At 42.5% G+C, this 20,841-nt stretch overlaps 1 protein-coding gene and 2 pseudogenes across 2 annotated transcripts in view; 2 read left to right on the forward strand and 1 right to left on the reverse strand.

Annotated features, from left to right (window-relative positions):
- The window catches only part of ADIPOR2 (adiponectin receptor 2), a 52,934-nt gene extending 33,210 nt beyond the window's left edge, over positions 1 to 19,724 (reverse strand). Inside the window, exons 1-2 of one of the 2 annotated variants that reach the window (XM_029204122.1) lie at positions 19,586 to 19,721; positions 15,598 to 15,763 (exon numbers count right to left, since the gene is read on the reverse strand). The gene's annotated coding sequence lies outside the window, so the exon portion shown is untranslated. Of the gene's footprint in view, positions 1 to 15,597; positions 15,764 to 19,585 lie in introns of both variants that reach the window. The other variant, XM_029204123.1, reaches the window with a different exon arrangement.
- Positions 14,423 to 15,180, forward strand: LOC114885407 (annotated as a pseudogene).
- Positions 15,391 to 19,097, forward strand: LOC114884970 (annotated as a pseudogene).
- Positions 19,725 to 20,841: the final 1,117 nt, after the last annotated feature.

The raw sequence follows: 20,841 nt of genomic DNA on the forward strand, positions 1-20,841 counted from the left end.
TGTTGTGGCCTCTCCCGCTGCGGAGCACAGGCTCCGGACGCGCAGGCTCAGTGGCCATGGCTCACGGGCCCAGCCGCTCCACGGCATGTGGGATCTTCCCGGACCGGGGCACAAACCCGTGTCCCCTGCATCGGCAGGCGGACTCTCAACCACTGCGCCACCAGGGAAGCCCTCCTATTACTTTTTAAGAATGTTTTCACAAACTAATTTAAGTATTGGCACAAATAACATTTTAAAATTTGCTAAGGCTTCTTCCCGGTAGACAGAGTCTGTTCTACAGATGATCAAATACGAAACTATGAAACAGAAGAAGTAAAATGGAAACCTGACCTCACACGTTCTAGGAGCAGACACACAGGCGTCACTAACCCTGCCTAAAAGCAATGGGGATTTGCCAAGCAGAGTAGAGGAAAGGTATTCTGTACAGAGAAAACAGCATATGCAAGGCAAGGACTCCAGGGTCTGTTCAGAAATCAGAGAACAGGGACAAGAAAGAACTCAGATGACACAGGCTTTTTGCTCAAGCAGCTGAGCGTGTAGAGGATGCCATTCACTGATGATCCAGGGGAGAAGCAAATTCACAGCAGAAGAAGAATGAATTTGTTTTCAGAAACGGTGTCTGAAGTGAAAGAAATGTTCACTTGGCACCAGGAAACATAAATCTGGAATTCAGAAGAGAGAATGAGCTTGAAAACAGAACTAGGGATTACTAGGAGTAAAAGTGATAATACTAGGGACTTCCCTGGTGGTGCAGTGGTTAAGAATCCGCCTGCCAGTGCAGGGGACACAGGTTCAAGCCCTGGTCCAGGAAGATCCCATATGCGGCGGAGCAACTAAGCCCGTGCACCACAGCTACTGAGCCTGCACGCCACAGCTACTGAGCCTGCACTTTAGAGCCCGCAAGCCACAACTGCTGAAGCCCACGCACCTAGACCCTGTGCTCCACAACAAGAGAAGCCACCGCAGTGAGAAGCCCGCGCACCGCAACAAAGAGTAGCCCCCGCTCGCTGGAACTAGAGAAAGCCCACGCGCAGCAATGAAGACCCAACGCAGCCAAAAATAAATAAATTTATTTTTAAAAAAGGAAAGTGATATTAGCATAATAATAGTTAACAACACAGGACAAAATCCTTTGGAAAAAAAAAAGTTATACAAAGGACTGAGGAGGGATAAGGATCAAAGTAAAAAAAACCCAGGAGAATACCAAATATTAGATGTTAAAGTCAGGACTGGACCCTCATCTGTTGACTCCCAGTCAAATGTACTCACACCAAGTTTCCTTCCCAGTGGGAAAGCAATGGAAAATTTAAAACTCACGCTTCTTAGACTTCACTTTCCCTTCAAATAATACTGCATAAGGTAAATTATTATGTTGCTTAAAAGCACCAAGGTTGCTTAAATGGTAACTCAAAAGCAATTTTCTCTACCTGAACAAACTGCTAACTGAATGGTTTGATACTTCTGGTCTAGAAATTTAGCTCTATCCCAGGAAAGCTATTTTCTAAAATCCAGTACTTGTCTGCATGTTCCATGAGGCAAGAGTTTGTTTGCTCAATGCTGAGAACCAAACTGCAACAGATACACAGTAGACATTCAGTAAAGGTTTCTTGTATGAATGAATAAATGTCTTATTCTCCAGGGGAAAAACAGAAGAAAAGGAATTAGTATTATTTATGTCATATTTAATCAGTTATATTGGACTTCCCGCCAAAGGTAGACTATATTATAGTATAATGTATTACTTCACCTATTTCATAATTTTAATTGTTATGCTGCCCCCAATTTTAAAAGAGCAGGCAAGCTGTGGAAAATAGTATGGCAGTTCCTCAAATAAATTAAAAATACATTTACTATATGACCCAGCCAATTCCACTTCTGGGTATGTACTCACAAGAACTGAAAGCAGGGTCTTGAAGAGACATTTATACACTCATGTTCATAACAGCGTTATTCACAATCAGTAAAACGTGGAGCGGCCCAAGTGTCCATCAATGGATAAACAAACAAAATGTGGTCTATACATACAAGAAAATATTCAGCCTCAAAAAAAGAAGAAAATTCCGACACAAGCTACAACCTGAGTGAACCTGAGGATGTTATGATTCCACTTACCATAGGTTATTTAAAGTAGTCAAATTCATAGAAAGTACAATGGTGGTTGCCAGGGGCTGGGGCAAAGAGGGAATGGAGAGTTACTGTTTAATGGGTATAGCTTCTGTTTTGCAAGATGAAAAAAAAGAGTTCTGTAGATGAATGGTGGTGATGGCTGCAACAACATGGATCTACAACATGACTACACACTTAAAAATGGTGACGATAGTAAATTTTATGTTATGTGTATTTTGCACATTTTTTTAATGGGGGGTGGAAATATACTATAGTACTATATGGCCTCTTTGTCTAGTAAACTTTTTATTCATGTAAAAAATACATTCAGAAAAGGACACAAAGTTGACAAAGTATAAATGCTGTGTAACCAGCAACAAACAACATTCTAGCACCCAGAGGACCTCTCTCCCCTATCACTGTAAAGCTTTTTAAGGTGTTAAGTTTAAGAGGTCCAACCCCTTTCCTTGCCAGTTAATGTGATACAATCTTCCAGCAAGGTTCTCTAAAGACTTGCCAACTGCCATGGACCTTAAGTCTTCAAATTCTAAGGGCCAGTGGTATAACGTCCCTTTGTATTAACTGGGACACAGCAAGTAGGGTGCAGCAAGTACTCAGTCTAGTGGCATTGTTTTCTAGTTCTATAATTAGATTATTCAGGGGTAGAGGACAGGCTGCAAAATATGTCCCATGATTTTGTTGGCTTCCTCCAAGTTGAAAGTAGCCAATTTCAAAGTGACTTGAAAGTTGTATACTGAAATTATTCCAGTGTGGTCTGTCATTCCACCCTGAAGTATGCGTTTGAAGTTAGCGCATGGTTAATGAGATTTCTGGTATCAAGTTCATGCTCTTCCTTGATTGGAAACCTGAGTGGCACAGAATGTTCTACGTGGAAGTATCAGTATGTTATGCCCCTCATGACCTCTTCTTTCAGACTTCAATGTGAAACAAAATATGTAATGCAAATCTGAACTACTAATAATGAAACCAGATTATTTTTTTAGGATGGAATAGTTTATTTCAACAGTGGGACCAGCAGGGATATTAAAGGCAGCAGATTTTCTTTTGAATACTAGCCATTTTTTCTCTTTACAAATCATTATTAAAAATAAGTACTAGATGTGTTACCCTGACAGGTTTATAAATCTTTAGAGAACCTTGTTGGCAGATTTCTATCACATTAACTGGCAAGGAAAGGGGTTGGACCTCTTAAACTTAACACTTTAAAAAGCTTTACCTTCTGCTCTGGGTGGGAGGTTGGAATAAAAGTTACCACCTAACTCTTTAAAAAAAAAAAAAAAAAAAAGCTTTACTGTGGGAATTCCCTGGCAGCCCAGTCGTTAGGACTCAGTGCTTTCACTGCCAGGACCCAGGTTCAAGCCCTGATCAGGGAACTAAGATCCCACGAGCCGCTCAGCACAGCCAAAAACAAAAAAGAACATAAAAAGCTTTACAGTGGGGATTCCCTGGTGGCTCAGTGGTTGAGAGTCCACCTGCCGATGCGGGGGACGCGGGTTCGTGCCCCAGTCTGAGAGGATCCCACATGCCGCGGAGCGGCTGGGCCCGTGAGCTATGGCCGCTGAGCCTGCGCGTCCGGAGCCTGTGGTCCGCAACGGGAGACGCCACAGCGGTGAGAGGCCCGCATACCACAAAAAAAAAAAAAAAAAGCTTTACAGTGATGGGAGAGAGGGGTCACACAGCCCAAATCTACCTGTTTCCCTCCACTCTTACTTTCTGGTTCAAGCCACCAGCATCTCTCACCTGTCCTAATACAACAGCCAGTAAAGTCTCCTGGGTTCCACTTCTGTTACCCACCCCACCCCCCTTATCCTCAGAATCCAGTCCTCACACAGCGGTCACAGCAGATCTTTCTCAAAACACACTCCCTTACTTTTTGAGCCCTCCAATGGCTTTCCTTTACACCTAAGGGACCTCTTACCCTGGCTTACAAAACCTTAAATGATTAGCCCCTAACTCTGGCCTCATTCTGTACCACTCTCCCCCTTGCCCACTACATTCCAGCCACAGTGACTTCCCATCTACTCCCCAAACACCCAGAAGGCTCAAATGGCTCTATGTCACCTGGTTCCCAAGGCCTGGAATGCTCATCGCCCAGACCTTCCCATGGCTGGGCTCCTTCTTCACATGCGGATCTCAGCTTAAGGGTCACTTACTCAAAGAATCCTTCTCTGACCACATAATCTCAGTCACTCCTTATCACATCACCTTTTAATCTCTTCCACAGCACTTGTCTCTGGTATTTTTATTTCTTTGTTTACTTACTACTGGTCTTTTCTCACTAGACTGAAAACTCCTGAAAGAAGAGACATTATATTGGGTTGGCCAAAAAGTGCCTTTGGTTTTTAAGTAAAAATAAAAAACACATTTTTCATCTTCACCAAGAACTTTATTGAACAACATATTCACCTTTTTGTTCCACTACCTTCTGCCATTTTTCAGGCAACTTCATAATTCCATCTTCCCAAAACTTTTTACCTTTTTTTTAAAATTTATTTATTTATTTTGGCTGTGTTGGGTCTTCATTTCTGTGCGAGGGCTTTCTCTAGTTGCGGCGAGCGGGGGCCACTCTTCATCGCGGTACGCGGGCCTCTCACTGTCGCGGCCTCTCTTGTTGCGGAGCACAAGTTCCAGACGCGCAGGCTCAGTAGCTGTGGGTCTCGGGCCCAGTTGCTCCGCGACATGTGGCATCTTCCCAGACCAGGGCTTGAACTCGTGTCCCCTGCATTGGCAGGCAGATTCTCAACCACTGCGCCACCAGGGAAGCCCAACTTTTTATCTTTTTGAGCAAGGAACTGGTCCAGGTGCCTTTTACAGTCTTCCAGGGAATTGAATTTTATTCCATTAAGAGAATTTTGTAAAGACCGAAATAAATGGAAACCTGAAGGTGCAATGTCTGGTGAATACGGCAGATGAATCAGAACTTCCCAGCCAAGCTGTAACAGTTTTTGTCTGGTCATCAAAGAAACACACAGTCTTGCGTTATCCTGATGGATATTCTGTTGACTAATTCCAGATGCTCTTCATCGAGTGCTGCTTTCAGTTGGTCTAACTGGGAGCAGTACTTGTTGGAATTAATCGTTTTGTTTTCTGGAAGGAGCTCATGGTAGAGGACTACCTTACAATCCTACCATGTACAAAACATCACCTTCTTTGGATGAAGACCAGCCTTTGGTGTGGTTGGTGGTGGTTCTTTTCGCTTGCCCCACGATCTCTTCTGTTCCACATTATTGGACAGTATCCACTTTGCATCTCCCATCACAATTTATTTTAAAAATAGAACATTTTCGTTACGTTTTAGTAGAGAATCGCATGTGGAAATACGGTCAAGAAGGTTTTTTGCACTTAACTTACGTGGAAACCAAACATCAAAGCGATCAACATAACCAAGCTGGTGCAAATGATTTTCAGCGCTTGATTTGGATATTTTGAGTATGTCGGCTATCTCTCGCGTGGTATAATGTTGATTGTTTTCAATTAATGTCTCGATATGATCACTTTTAACTTCAACTGGTCTACCCAACCGTGGAGCATCGTCCAGTGAGAAATCTCCAGCACAAAACTTCGCAAACCACTTGGGACACATTCAATCAGTCAGAGGACCCTCTCCATACACTGCACAAATCTTTTTTTGCATTTCAGTTGTGTTTTTACCTTTCTTGAAATAATAAAGCATAATATGCCAAAAATGTTGCTTTTTTCTTCCATCTTCAATATTAAAATGGCTACACAAAAATTCACCAATTTGAGTAAGTTTTTTCTTTTTTTAAATGCACACTGATATGTCAGCTGTCACAATACAATCTAACAAAATTGTTTCGAATGAAGTTGAAGACAGCTAAGTGCTATTAGAGCCACCTTACGGAAAAAAAGAATGAACCTTTTGGCCAACCCAATATATCTTCTTTACACCTATATCCCCAGTACCTAAAATAGCTTCTGGCACACAGCAGGTGTATTCACTAAACACCTGCTGAATGGATAAGTGGGGAATTACTACCCACACTTCAAGAATAAGTTCATAGGCAGAAACTAATTTCCCTGACGTCCCCAGGCTCCTGACACTAACTCCTTTATTCTTCTCATTTACTAATGTTTCCATTATAGTACTTGTCAGAATTTATTGCATTTTTTTGTTTACATGCCTGTCTTCCCCTCCTGCAATGCAAAACTTCTCAAGGTCAGGGAGCCTTTTTTGGAATCCATTTTTGTATCCACAACACCAAGCTTGGTCTGGAATGCAAAGGAGCTTAAGAATCTTTGCTGTATGATGATGAGGAGGAGGGGGAATGACAGGAACAGCTAACATGCAGTGAGCGTTAACTACATGCAAAGAACATTTCCCATGGATTATCTCTTTAAATCCTTGCAACAATCCTGGAGGATAGGTACAATTATTTCCTCCATTTTGGAAATGACAAAACGCCCAGAGAGGTTATAAATAACATGCCTGAGATAACTACAGTAATAAGTGGCAATGTAATCTATCTAATCAATCTAACACCCAACTTAATGCTCTTATCCCCAACCTTCTATGTTAGCATGAACCATAAGCTGTTCTCAAATAAATGCATGATAGCACTTAAGTGACAAAACCAGGAGTTAACACTGACAGTACACTGTACTTTACAGCGATGTTGAAAATATTAAGAAACAATCAAGAAATGGGGAGGAGGGCTTCCCTGGTGGCGCAGTGGTTGAGAATCTGCCTGCCAATGCAGGGGACATGGGTTCGAGCCCCGGTCTGGGAAGATCCCACATGCTGCGGAGCAACTAAGCCTGTGCGCCACTACTACTGAGCCTGCGCTCTAGAGCCCACAAGCCACAACTACTGAGCCCGCGTGCCACTACTGACGCCCGCGCGCCTAGAGCCCACGCTCTGCAACAAGAGAAGCCACCGCAATGAGAAGCCCGCGTACTGCAGCGAAGAGCAGCCCCCACTCGCCGCAGCTAGAGAAAGCCCGTACGCAGCAACGAAGACCCAATGCAGCCAAAAATAAATAAATTAAATAAATAAATTTACTTAAAAAAAAAAAAAAAAAAGAAATGGGGAGGATCATGGAGCCTTGCCACATACCAGAAGCAATAAAATGATTGGTTAAAATTGGAATTCTTCCCAAACACTCAGAACATTTCTGAGTAGAAAAATGTCAATAAGAAAACCTGATGACTGGGAAAAGAATAACTGATAAAATGGGAAAAGTTCCCAACATATGTTACTAACTGATACAGCTCTTCCAAAAATGATACAGTTGATAACTGAGAAGGAGCAACACATAGATTTTTAAGACAGGCACTACCAGCTTTCATGTTCATAAAATCTTAACTGATGCAAGCACAAAGAAACGTTTCAAATCAAATGCAGCTTATTTTTTAAAGATTATTTTGAAGCTCTAAAGACAGGCAACACTCTGTATCATTTACACTACTTTCTTTCCTAGCATGAAGTAGGGCAACTTTTAAGTACAATCACAAGGAACCTCTTCTAACTGCCCAACCCCACTGACCAACTTTCCTGAGAAGAAATCAGGCAAATCCTATGCCGTGAAGTAGCAAAGCCAGTGAAGGCCTACCTCTCTCAGTCTTGAGACCTACTTCAGAAGCACAGTATTACTACCTATCACTATAAAAGTTTAGAGGCTAATTCAGAGGTTACCAAGTGCCAGATAAGGTAAGCTTTTATACATACTCTCATTTAACTTTAAAACCCTGCCTGTTACAGATAGTATAATCTTTGTTTACAAACGAGAGGACTGAGGGTAAGACTATTCAAGGTTATAGAAGCTACAAAATAGAGAAGCAAGAACTATCCAGATTAGGCCCTCTCCATTATACAACACTGCCTCCCACAAAGGTAAGTGGTTCCATTTTTCCTGGTCATGGTCATGATGTTATCTCTTAGAAGGGAGGTGAATTGCTGCTTAACACTTACCAGAGCCAACTTTGAACCAGGCTAAGTAGTTGGACTTTCACCCATCATCTCATTTAATCCTCCAGCAATCCTTACGATATGGGGTCCCATTTTACAGATGAAGAAACTGACACTAAAGGAGATCAAATAAGTCATCAATAACACAAACTTAACTGGAGACTATGAATTCAAATCTGTATCTAATTCCAAAGCCCATACTTTACCATCTTACAGGGCTTCATTAAAGGCACAAATAGTCCATTAAAGCCACTGGTCATGGTCACGGATAAAAAACACCTTTATAAAAAGGATTCGAGGACCTGGTGGCACAGTGGTTAAGAATCCGCCTGCCAATACAGGGTACACAGGTTCGAGCCTTGGTCCGGGAAGATCCCATATGCCGTGGAGCAACTAAGCCCATGTGCCACAACTACTGGGCCTAGGCTCTAGAGCCTGCAAGCCACAACTACTGAGCCCTCGCACCACAATTACTGAAGCCCGCGCACCTAGAGCCCCTGCTCCACAACAACAGAAGCCACCTCAAGGAGAAGCCCGGCACCACAACGAAGAGTAGCTCCCGCTCGCCGCAACTAGAGAAAGCCCGTGCGCAACAACAAAGACCCAATGTAGCCAAAAATTAATTAATTAAAGAAAAAAGGATTTGATACAACTCTTATAGCCATGTTACAATGGTTGTTTCCATTTCCCAAGATCTATAAGCAACCCTGAGTTTCTAAAACAAAGAACAGTACACAAAAATGCAAACATACATGATAGGAACAACAGTCCTGAACGTTATAGTCAGAGAAATCCTGACAAGCCCATGATATATAAATTGTCATATCTACACTAAACCAAACTATGTAAATTATGCAAAGACTTCCTTTCATAAACCATCTGCACTATAATACCATATAACCACACTCTTGTTCCAACTCTTTCACAAATAAAATCTGTCCAGGTGAAATATATGATCTGTACAGTCAATGTTCCAGGCAAAATCAAAAACCCTACTTCGGTAAAGACCTGTCTCCATAAGTAAATAACAATCATTCAGGGCCCTATCTCATCCTGCATAACACCCTCCACAGCATAAGTTTCTTTTCTGTTTTTTGTTTCTACAATGCTGCAGATAGAGAAACCAAGAAGTGATTAGTTATCTTTCTCAATATCACAATCAGAAATCTACAAATAAAACTTGTGTCTACAACCTTTCCCAATGTCACTAAATTCCACTAAACCACAAGGTCTTCTTTCAACTACAAACGTAAAAGAAACGGAAAAAAAAACAAACCTAGAATATATAACTATCTACAGACCTCAAAGCAGCTCTTCTCAGACCAAAAACCCTTTTTAAGTGGGAACAAAAATAGTTTTCATTCTTTTTTTTTTTTGCGGTACGCGGGCCTCTCACTCTTGTGGCCTCTCCCATTGCAGAGCACAGGCTCCGGACGCGCAGGCTCAGCGGCCATGGCTCACGGGCCCAGCCGCTCCGCGGCACGTGGGATCCTCCCAGACCGGGGCACGAACCCGTGTCCCCTGCATCGGCAGGCGGACTCTCAACCACTGCGCCACCAGGGAAGCCCCTTCATTCTTAAATTAAGTGATTTGTAGCGATTTCTATCAGACATTTCAGAAAGATTCAAATTTACATGTATAATTCTAAAATCAAAACTGAAAGTCTCGGACTTCCCTGGTGGCACAGTGGTTAAGAATCTGCCTGCCGATGCAGGTGACACGAGTTCGAGCCCTGGTCCGGGAAGACCCCCACATGCCGCGGAGCAACTAAGCCCGTGCGCAACAACTACTGAAGCCCATGCACCTAGAGCCTGTGCTCCGCAACAAGAGAAGCCACTGCAATGAGAAGCCCATGTGCAGCAACGAAGACCCAATGCAGCCAAAAATAAATAAATAAATAAAATCTTCTTTAAAAAAAAAATTTTTTTAAAGACCCAACGCAGCCAAATAGACAAATTTATTTTTAAAGAAAGTTTACCCTCAAACTGTCTGAAACCTAGCTTCTACTTAAAAAGTGGTTGAGGGCTTTCCTGGTGGCACAGTGGTTAAGAATCCACCTCCTTCAAAAAAAAAAAAAAAAAAAATCCCCCTGCCAAAGCAGGGGACACAGGTTCGAGCCCTGGTCCGGGAAGATCCCACATGCCACAGAGCAACTAAGCCCGTGTGTCACAACTACTGAGCCTGCACGCCACAACTACTGAAGCCCACGCACCTAGACCCTGTGCTCCACAAGAGAAGCCACCGCAATGAGAAGCCCGCGTCCCGCAAGGAAGAACAGCCCCTGCTTGCCGCAACTAGAGAAAGCCACGCACAGCAACAGAGAACCAAAGCAGCCAAAAGTAAATAAATTTATTTTTAAAATAAATAAATAAAATAAAATAAAAAGTGGTTGAGAGAAATGACATTTGGATGAGATCTACAAAATGTGCTGTATTTATCTACTCCTCTAGGTTCTGTTTCTGGATCAAGTAATCCACCAATCAATTACTTTGGCCCAGAAGTCACAAACTTGAACATTTGAGCAACCTGATGAAAGACAAAAAGGCTGTTATTGTGTTGACCCAGAAACTGCTCAAAAGATTTACAATTCAAATTTTAAAACACAGTGTTAAACAGTGCTGTGGTAACTGGCTATGCATATAAAAAAATTAGATCCCTGACTCACATCATATACAAAAAAATTTTTTTTTCAGGCAAGATCAAGAGCTAAATATAAAATACCAAATTTCTAAAACTTTTAGAAGGAAATGCAGAGACCTAAATGACCTTGGAGTATGGAATAGATTTCTTAAATAAGGCACCAAGGACACAAACCAATAAGAAAAATGATGATAGATTTGACAATCCTTTCTATTCAACAAACCATATAAAAAGTTAACAGATAAGCCACACAGACTAGAAAATACCTACAATTCATTTCACAGACATAACCAGGATATGCAATAAACTCCTAAAAGCAATTTTAAAAGGACAACCCAACTCGGGGCGGGGGGGAGACAGGGACAGACAGCTAAGAAATAGAAATCGGAATAGTCACTCAACATTTCAACATGCTCAATCTCATAATTAATCAAGAAATATTTTAAGATAATATCATTTCACACTCATCTGATTTGTAAACATGTAATAAATCTGACAATGTCATGGATCTATAAGGATTTAGATAGAGCAATTCTCATATTCTCATGCTAAAAAAACACAAAGTGACTCAATTCTGAAAAGCAATTTGGCAGTATCTGATAGAACTTTAAATTCCCATAATCTCCATAATCTCAAACCCAGTAATTCCACTTCTGGGTAATTTACACCAGAGAACTTCATTTCAAACTGAGTAGCCATACACAGACACACACACACACATTTCACAAAACACTTAATCCTTACTGCAAAACAACCTGATATTTCTCTGAACTATTTTAATTCCTGAAGTGATTTCATAACCGATTAATGGTTCCCAACATGCAGTTTGAAAAACTTGCCAAAGATCTTAAATACGCGCACAAGGATTTCTAACCAGGAATGTTCAATGTAGCATTGTTTTTAAAACAGGAAAAATGGAAACAACCTAAATACCTATCAACACGAAAATAAATTTAAACTGGTTGTATTCGTATAATAATACAACTATACAGCAGATAAAAGTAATGACTATAACTAGGATGAATCACATGAAACTACCATTTTTGTAGGTCAAAAATGGTAAAAATATCAGCAATTTCATGAGTCTAAAAAAAGCTTGTTTCATGAAAAACAAGTTACAGAGTAGGTAGAATATTGCTTATATAAAGTTTGAAAATACCCAAAACATAATATTGATTTATGAATATACTCCTATGTAGTAATTATATAAAAACAGGTATTAGAAACACCAAATTCAAGATATCATTACTTCTGGGAAGAAAGTGAAATGTAACCCAAGAAGGTGCTTCAACTGCATGTGAAAGGCTTTTCTTTAAAAAAAAAAAAAAAAAAAACAGGTAAGTGTGGGAAAACGTTGAGATCTGATATAACTGTATGGTAGGTGTGTGAAGGTTAATTATCTTGGTCTCTGTATTCTCCCGTATGTTTGAAATACGTTAAGAAAAAAAATAGTATATGTATTAGCCAACTAAAGCACACATCTGCAGCCTAAATTCAAACCAACTGCTCCACATACAATTTCCTTCATTGGCTTGAAACGTTAACGCATCATCATCACCCTTTTTTAACAAGGGCCTCTAGCCAAAAATAAATAAATAAATAAAATAAAGCTTTATGTAACACCCAATTTAAATAGTTCCTTAAAATCCATCAAGTGAAGATTTATCCCTGGAAAATTGGTTTTGTTCCTCCTTCCAGTTCAGTGCTATATATTGTACCATATTTCCATTTTCATCTCGGCTGCCAAGAAAATTCAAATCCAAATTTTATTCTTAGTCATTGAATTATGCTGCCACTTGGGAAAAGAATATATGCCTTCTCCTTTTCCTCATTTTTCTTTTATATATATATAATTATTATGTTTCTGGCTCTTTTAAGTTACAGAAACTCTGCAGTGAAATAAAATGTAAATAAATTCCAAGAAAATAAAAATAAACTTTCTGTTCCACCACGCTAAGGAGTTTTCACCATCATTGCTTCTTCCTGGACCAAAGGAATGGGTATGCAAATACAACTATGCATACATGTTCACGACACTAAAATTTCAGGACATACAGGATTAAAGTCAATATGCTACCAGGGAAAAATAATTAGCTAATATACTAACAAAAAAATGTATACAAAAGAAAACGTGAAGTTGGTCAAAATTTAATAAGCTAATTATTTCTTTCTCTTCAAGACCATTTTGCTTTGTATGCTTTGTTTTCCTGTGCATGGACATTGTGGAAAATTCCTAAGTCCAATAAGAATATGTAACATTACAAGTCATATATAAAGAAAGTTCTGTGGGTTTTTTTGTGTGCATGTGGTCTCCTTTTTAAAAACTTGAAGTGTCCTTTCCCACAGGTATTTTCCCCATGCCTAAAGATATTCTGGCAGTTTTCTGAATTTGGCTTCCCTTCTCATTCTGTCTGGGCCTCACAATGTCTACTGAAGCCAAGCATACCATTTAGGCAGCACACATCCCCTCTAACACATGGTATACCCCAATACAGAAAATTCAAAACCATGGGTTACATGAAACAAATCCCCTAATTAATCCATTCCTTAACTTCCAAAACTGAATACCAAATGTTTTTATTAAATAGGTTTGGTTAATTATTTCCTTACAAACAGGGCCTAGGATGTCAATCACTCTTATTTATCTCATTTTAGAAATAAAGGATAATACAGGGGGGCTTCTCTGGCAGTCCAGTGGCTAACACTTTGCCTCCCAATGCAGGGGATGCGGGTTCGATCCCTGGTCAGCGAGCTAAGATTCCCACATGCCTCGCAGCCAAAAAAACCAAAACATAAAACAGAAGCAATATTGTAACAAATTCAATAAGGACTTTAAAAACGGTCCACGTCAAAAAAATCCTTTTTTAAAAAAAAGAGATAACATAGAGAATATACACCAAGATGACAATTCACAAAGACTTTGAAAAGATTATTTTTAACAAAGTTAAAGCACTTCACTCAGCAGTAAGCCCAAAACAACACAATCCAATTTAGGTTTTGAAAAGAATATAACATTTACTCACCACCAGGATTACAACAGATAAGAATAAAGTTATACGCTCCTCATCTTCAAGAAATGTATAGTCTACTGGGCAGTCGTCCAGATTCTTTTAACAGGGATGGCAAAATCACGCTGCTTTCCAGGACTAGACAGGGAATCTAAATAGGTGAGCAGCTCTATCTAAGGGGGTAAGTATTAGAAAGAACAACTACAGAATGTAGATTTTGCCTAAAGTAATTCTAAATCAACTTCAAAAGAATGCTATCAAAACAAAACACATCTCCCAGTGAGACAGAATACATCATTGCAAGACATGTTTAACTGCCAATCAGATACGACTGAAAAAAAAAGTTGGAAATGGCATGGAGAAGCTAGACCTCGGCCACATTTCTGGTCAAGAGTTAACACTGCTGTGACTTTTCTGGATGGCAGTCTGGCAATACACATCAAAAAGTAAAACATGCATTTCCTTCAACCCAGTAACTAGACTCTTAGAGAGCTACTCTAAAGAGCCATCAGCACGCAACAATTGTACATACAATGCATACGCATAATATACAATAAATGTAAACAATCTAAACATCCAGCAATAGGAACACTATTAAATTATGGTGCACACATTCAACAAAATACTAAGAAATGATTTAAAGAACAGAGTAGACACAAATGGATTGACCTGGAAAGCCATCGTGAGTGTTGGTTTTTAACGCACACGACTATGAGCCAAGATGGCGCCACGTGCCAAGCTCCCAAGTGCTACTTCCGGTCACACCTGGAAGCAAGATTCCAAGCCACAGCCTGAGAAGGGTTGGCTGGTGTCAGTGGTGTAGCTCTTCTGAGAACTGCTCAAGGAGAGCCAGTCTGCAGCCAACTTGTCCAGCAGAAATAAACACTAGCTGCCCAGCAACCTGCAAGCAGGTACAGGAATAATAAAGTAGACCCTCTGGCCTACACTGAGGAGATTCCACAGCAGAATATTCACTACAAACCCAACGTGGGAGATTTTCAAGTTGCAACCAAATAAACCCAGCAAAGAACTGGCAAAGCTGGTGATGTTTATGGCACAGATGTTCTGCCACCCAGAACATCTAGATAACTTTCCTCAAGAACGGAAAGATCTGCCCTCCTACAGCTACACTGTCTTGAACGTAGGCCTTCCAATAACATTTTGCAATACTCTGATCTTCCTGAATACCTCATCTATCCATCAAGGTTGCCAGAGATCTTCTTTGAACCTTGACGCTGCCATGTAAGTTTCTACGACTCTGTACACTCATTTTGTGACTGATGAGAATAAAAGTGCAAAAACAAGAATAAGGTGAATATAGTATTGCAGAATTACACATGCACATGTTAAGGGACAGCAACACAACTGCACCCAAGATATCTTTGGAAGTGATCTCTAAACTACAGAAGAAGCATCTGAAATGACGCCAAGACCGTCAATGTTATCACAACCGTATGCTTCTGTCTCTTTTTTTTGTAATCTTTTGGCTGTGCCGTGCAGCACGTGGGATCTTATTCCCCAACCAGGGATCGAACCCTCTCACTCTGCATCGGAACCGCGAAGTCTTAACCACTGGGCCGCCAGGGAAGTCCCACAACTGTGTGGTTCTCTAAGGTCGCTGCCTTGACATTCTAACAAGGGCAAGATGAACAAGAGGAAGAGGACGACGACCCAGAATGCTAATGCAGCATGCCTTGGGGGAGAGGCTCTAAACACAAGGAAAGAAGGTTACCAACGTACTTCAGAAACAAAAGAAGAAAAAAGTTCGAAGTGTTTAACTTTTCAGCTAGCTATCCGTTAGATTCATGAGCCCCAAGAATGTGCACGAAAACCACTAAAGCAGCTGAAGAGTTTCAAGGAGACCCGTGAAGTGAAGTTAGTGCCCCTGGGCCTTACCTCCAGGTTGGCAGGGATTCACACGCTTTTTCTATCTCTTTGTGCACAGGTTTCTGCAGCAGCACCAAGGAGAAGTAACCAGATCCTTCGGTCTGCTGTATACACTTCTCAGCGCCTGGCAGTCCCAGAGCGCATTCCGGTGTTGCTCATGACCATGCCACCCATTCTGTTATGACAAGAACTCTGGGGAAGTCATGACAGTAGGAAACAAAGCTCTGAAAGAGATAACAGCTCAATGACGAAAAAACTTCCTCAAAACCTTGCCCAGAATAATAAAACACAAAGAAAGAATGTGATGGTGTCTCCTAGGACTCTGATTCAGTTCTTCCAAAACCTGAACCCTCAGATACTGCAGAAGGAATTCCAGGGTAAGACTACAGAGGCCTCAATAAAATCAAGGGTACAAGAACATGGAGAATTAGATACTAAAGATTACATTCCGGGAACAGAAGTTCTGGAAGTTGAGCGAGAGAATGCTGAGAGCGATCAAGGTGGGTGGGGAAATACCAGTCTCAGGGAGGAGGAAGCTGATGCTAAGTGGGTTGATGTGCACCACTCTTCCGATGAAAACCAGCAAGAAGTCTCCGAGAAGCTGAACGGCTTCAGAGAGGAGCCGGAATGTCCCATCAAAAAATAAGTTTTTCTGGGTTTCCCTGGTGGCGCAGTGGTTGAGAGTCTGCCTGCCGATGCAGGGGACACGAGTTTGTGCCCCGGTCCGGGAAGATCCCACATGCCGCGGAGCGGCTGGGCCCGTGAGCCATGGCCGCTGGGCCTGCGCGTCCGGAGCCTGTGCTCCGCAGCGGGAGAGGCCACAACAGTGAGAGGCCCGCGTACCGCAGAAGAAAAAAATAACAATAATAATAAGTTTTTCTTCAGAGAAAAGCAGCTGGTGCTACAAGATTAACTTTTGAAAAAGAGAAAACGAAGTAACTTCCAGGCAAGTTTTCCACTCCAAGGAAAAGGCTAAACTTGTGTCATTAATCTGAATGTTAGTGAATAAAGACTGTTTATTTGCATTCAAAAGTCCAGAAGCACTATATTTTGAAAATCACCCAAAAAAGCACACTGCTGAACAATGGTTGGTTTGATCCCATTTTAAAAACTCTGCAACAGGAAAAATGAGCCCTAATATGTAGATTTTAATTAACAATGTAGCAATATTGGTTTATCAACTGTAACAAATACAGCATGTTAATGCAAGGTGTTATCAACAAGGGAAAATGGAGGGTGGATAATATGAGAACTTTCTTTACTATCCACACAAAGTTATGTAAATCTAAAACTGCTCTAATGAAGTCTATTAATTTTTTAAAAACCTACACGTGTAGACAGATTTGCAAATAAACATTTGCATATGCAGACAAAGAGAGCGGGAAAGCTCTATATCAAACTTATTTTTTTTTTTCCCTTATACTTTTTTTTTTTTTTTTAAACATCTTTATTGGGGTATATATATCAAACTTATTAACAGTGGTTTTCTACAGAGAGTGAAGAGCACAAGGAAGAATTTTCACATTACATATTTCTGGACTGTCTAAAAACTTTCTACACTGAGCAATACTCTAAGAGGCTCTGCAGCACATGGAGAGCCTGGGTCCTGAAACCAGACTGCATGGATTCAAACCCCAGCTCCACCATTAACTAGCTGACAAACTTGGGTAGTTAATCTCTCTGTGCCTCAGTTTCCTCATCTGGAACTAGGGATAATAGTTTTTGTACCCACACAAAGCTGCCGCAGGTATTAAGTGACTTACTCCATGTTAAGCATTGGAAAACTACCTAGTCCATAGTAAGTGCTCAGTAAGTAGTGTCCTCCACCGCCACCAAGCATCCACTGTGCCTCAGTTTTTTTAAATCTTGACTGGTAAGACAAATCAGGAAAACTTGGCTCATCAAGCCCTTTCTAGTGAGATCTACAGTCCAGAGAATACAATGTATTCAACAGCCAAATAAAAATAATCTGAGTTTTTAACAGATTACAAATAAACACTTAGCAATATAAGCCCATTTATATGAAAACAATCACTAAAAGATTCTATAAGGATAGTCACAAAAACAAACCCCTCTAAATGCTGTGATTCTGGATAATATTTACTTTCTCCTTTATACTTTACTGAGTCATTTTAATTTTCCACATTGAATATGCATCATTTTTAATGAAATAAAGTGGAGTCGGCAAACTTTTTCTATTGAAGGCCACATAGTAAATATTTTACCCTTTACAGGCCATAAGGGTCTCTGTCCCAACTATTCAACTCCACTGTTGAACCACAAAAGCAACCAGACAATACCTAAATGAACGCATACGGCTATGTCCCATTGACAATTTAATTTACAAAAACAGGAAGCTGGCAGGACACTGCCCACAAGCAGTCAAGTTTGCCAACTCCTGAAATAAAGAAGGAAACAACATTGTTTTCATTTTGGAAAACAAAATATAATTTACAACAAAGAAGGTGCATGAGCTAAACTTACACTATTGATGGGGGAAAAAAACCCTATTCATTTATTAATATATGGGAATGTACGGACAGAAAACCACAAACTCTCTCATATAGGCTCTGGAAATCCTCCTCTCATCCTTAGTGCCCCAGTAAGAGAAAACTTGCTAAGGAGCCTAAAGTCTAGATAGGAACATAAACTAGTGGGTAGGCAATCACAAACAGAAACTAAAAGAAGTATGTCTTTCATATTTAAATCAACCTGAAATTTCTTCAAATTTCATAATAATTCACCAAGTAGCGGCCACCACAGGCGTGGAAGTCCCAGCTACTGAGGAAAGGGTTTTAGTCTTGGATAATCACAATCAGCACCGACAAATTCGTGAAAGGAGATGAAAACATCTATGGACACCTGACAGCATTAGAAGTGAAATTTCTATGAAATAAACATTAGAAATGAAAAACTCAGGAATGAAAAATCTATGAAATTCTAACGGAATTAGAGTCAGAGGGTGGTTAAGATGAGACATGCAAGTGGCCTTTGATAGGACACTTCAAACTTCAAAACTGACAAAGTTTCTGATCTCCGCCCCAAAAATAAAGCTTTGGGTTGAAGGAAACTATTCTTAACATTTCACTTGGAACATGGTTTGAAACATTATGACAGATTTCTTTGAGTCTTCAATGGTTTCTTTGGAGGAGGGAAGAAGGACTGTTTTGGGAAGAGCTATGAAGGCTGCGAAGTCCAGAGTCTAAACCTAAAGACGTTAGAAGACCACTCTGCTAAAAAGACGCCAACACCCTGCAACGCAGCCAGCGTGCCCGATACAACCGCAGCGGGACCTCTCAAGCTTTCTGCTGGGCGAGCTCGCCAAGTTGTCAAACCCCAGCGGAGACAGTAAACAAGATCCAGAGCCAGCGGTGCCCAATGCGAGCTCTCGCACAGACGCCCAGACCCACCGAAGCCGGTGAGCAGCAGCCTCAAGGGGCGACACCGACACACGGCAGCCCGACGCCCGGGACACCAGGCCCAGAACGCGGTCCACCCGGCCGCCTGCGCGCGGGCAAGCACCGGTGAGGGGTCTCTCCGCCGCAGGGGCCGGACGGGGGCCCAAGCGGAGCCCACCCAGGAGTGCGGCCAGCGGAGACGCGGAGGGGCGCTGGGGCCGGGGGGCCTCGGGGCGGAGGGCGGACCCGGGGCCGAAGGAAGCCGGGGCCGAGGGACCCGGGGCTGGGGGCGCCGGTACCAAAGGGAGCTGGGGCCGAAAGGAGCCGGGGCTGAGAGGACCCGGGATGGAAGGAAGCCGGGGACCCGGAGCTGAAGGGACTCGGGACTGAGGGGACCCAGGGCTGGGAGTACCGGAAGGGAGCCGGGGCTGAGAGGCCCGGGGCAGAGGAAACCCGGCCCTGAGGGGCGCCGGCCCGGGGGTCGGGTGGACAGAGCAGGGGATGGAGGAGCGCGCTCCCCGCCCGCCGCGCCACCGGGACACCCGCCCTCAACCCTCGGCCCCGCCGGCCTGTCCCGTGCTCCCACTCGAGAAACTCACCAGAGCTCGCCGCCGCCTCGCCACGCGTCTCGGGTTCCTCGGAACCGCGGCCGCCGGGACCCCAAACCAGCTGTGGGGCCGCCCGCTGCCGCCGCCGCGACCAAGCGCCCGGGAGGGTCCTCACACCGCCGCCGCCGTGACGCGAATCGCAAGAGGCGGCTCTGGCCAATGAGAGCGCTCCTCGTGCGCAGCCGCGCTGGCCCAAGCCGGAAGCGCCCCGCCAGGCCGCTCCCGGGCCTGGAAAGGCTTGGGAGCCACGGGGGGTGGTCCGCAACGCGATCAGGCGGCGCTGAGAGCCCGGGGACACGGAAGTCCTTTCGCTTCCCTGCCTCCGGAGGCGGGAGCGTGTGCAGCGGAAGAGGCGGGGCCGCCCGGCTCGGGAAGCTTCCCGGTCTCTATGGATACAGCTCACACGCCTTGGGCGGAACCGAAACTGAGGGATTGCTAGGCGTAGCCTGTGGAGGCTTCGGACCTAAATCCGAAACATCTTGCCCAAAACAACGGCGTTTGCCTTTTATTACCTCCCGAAGACACTACCATTTGTGCCCCACGACTTCCAGAAAACGAATGTGAGCCCGCTCCTCTTAAAATATATGTAATTCAGAGCGATTTTTAAAATGTTTTAGCGTAATAGCAGGTCAGAAACTAATTCAGCAATAAATACCGTGTCTGTTTACCCAGAGCGAGTCGTTTTCTACTTGTGAGATTCAATTGAGCTCTAACTTCTTATACCCCAAGATCGGGTTTCGCTACATACTTACTCTACAAGAAAAGGAAGTGTAGGAGTTGGCCGGTGTAGAAAATGTTTTCTTCACATTCAGTTCTAAGAGGGATTTATCACGCTCCAAGGAGGTTATATTGCCTTAACTGTCAAAAATCTTGTTATACTGATTAAAGGAAACCCATAAGCTTTCAAGAACATCCATGACCCAGGCCTGTCCCTCCCTGGAACCACACCAACCGAAAACGAAGGAGGCTGGAAAAAGCGTCACAGATCTATCAAAAGACCGAAGATCCGATACACAATATAAGGAAAAATGTTTAAAACAGAGGACCCTCCAGCCTGGAAATGTAAAATCTAAGAAGTGAATGAAGTTACTAAAATCAGAAAGAGCATGAATAAAATGGTCTTAATACTAGTATTCTAGAACTAAGTCCACCCAGTTAAGCTTGAAAGATAAATCAAAGCAGACAAACTTACACTTCGACAGCACCTTAGAAACAACACCAGTGTATTTGCAGAGCGAATCTGACCC

Source organism: Monodon monoceros, unplaced genomic scaffold, assembly GCF_005190385.1.
Source record: "Monodon monoceros isolate NGI ecotype Baffin Bay Population unplaced genomic scaffold, NGI_Narwhal_1 Super_Scaffold_6, whole genome shotgun sequence".
NCBI lineage: Eukaryota > Metazoa > Chordata > Mammalia > Artiodactyla > Monodontidae > Monodon > Monodon monoceros.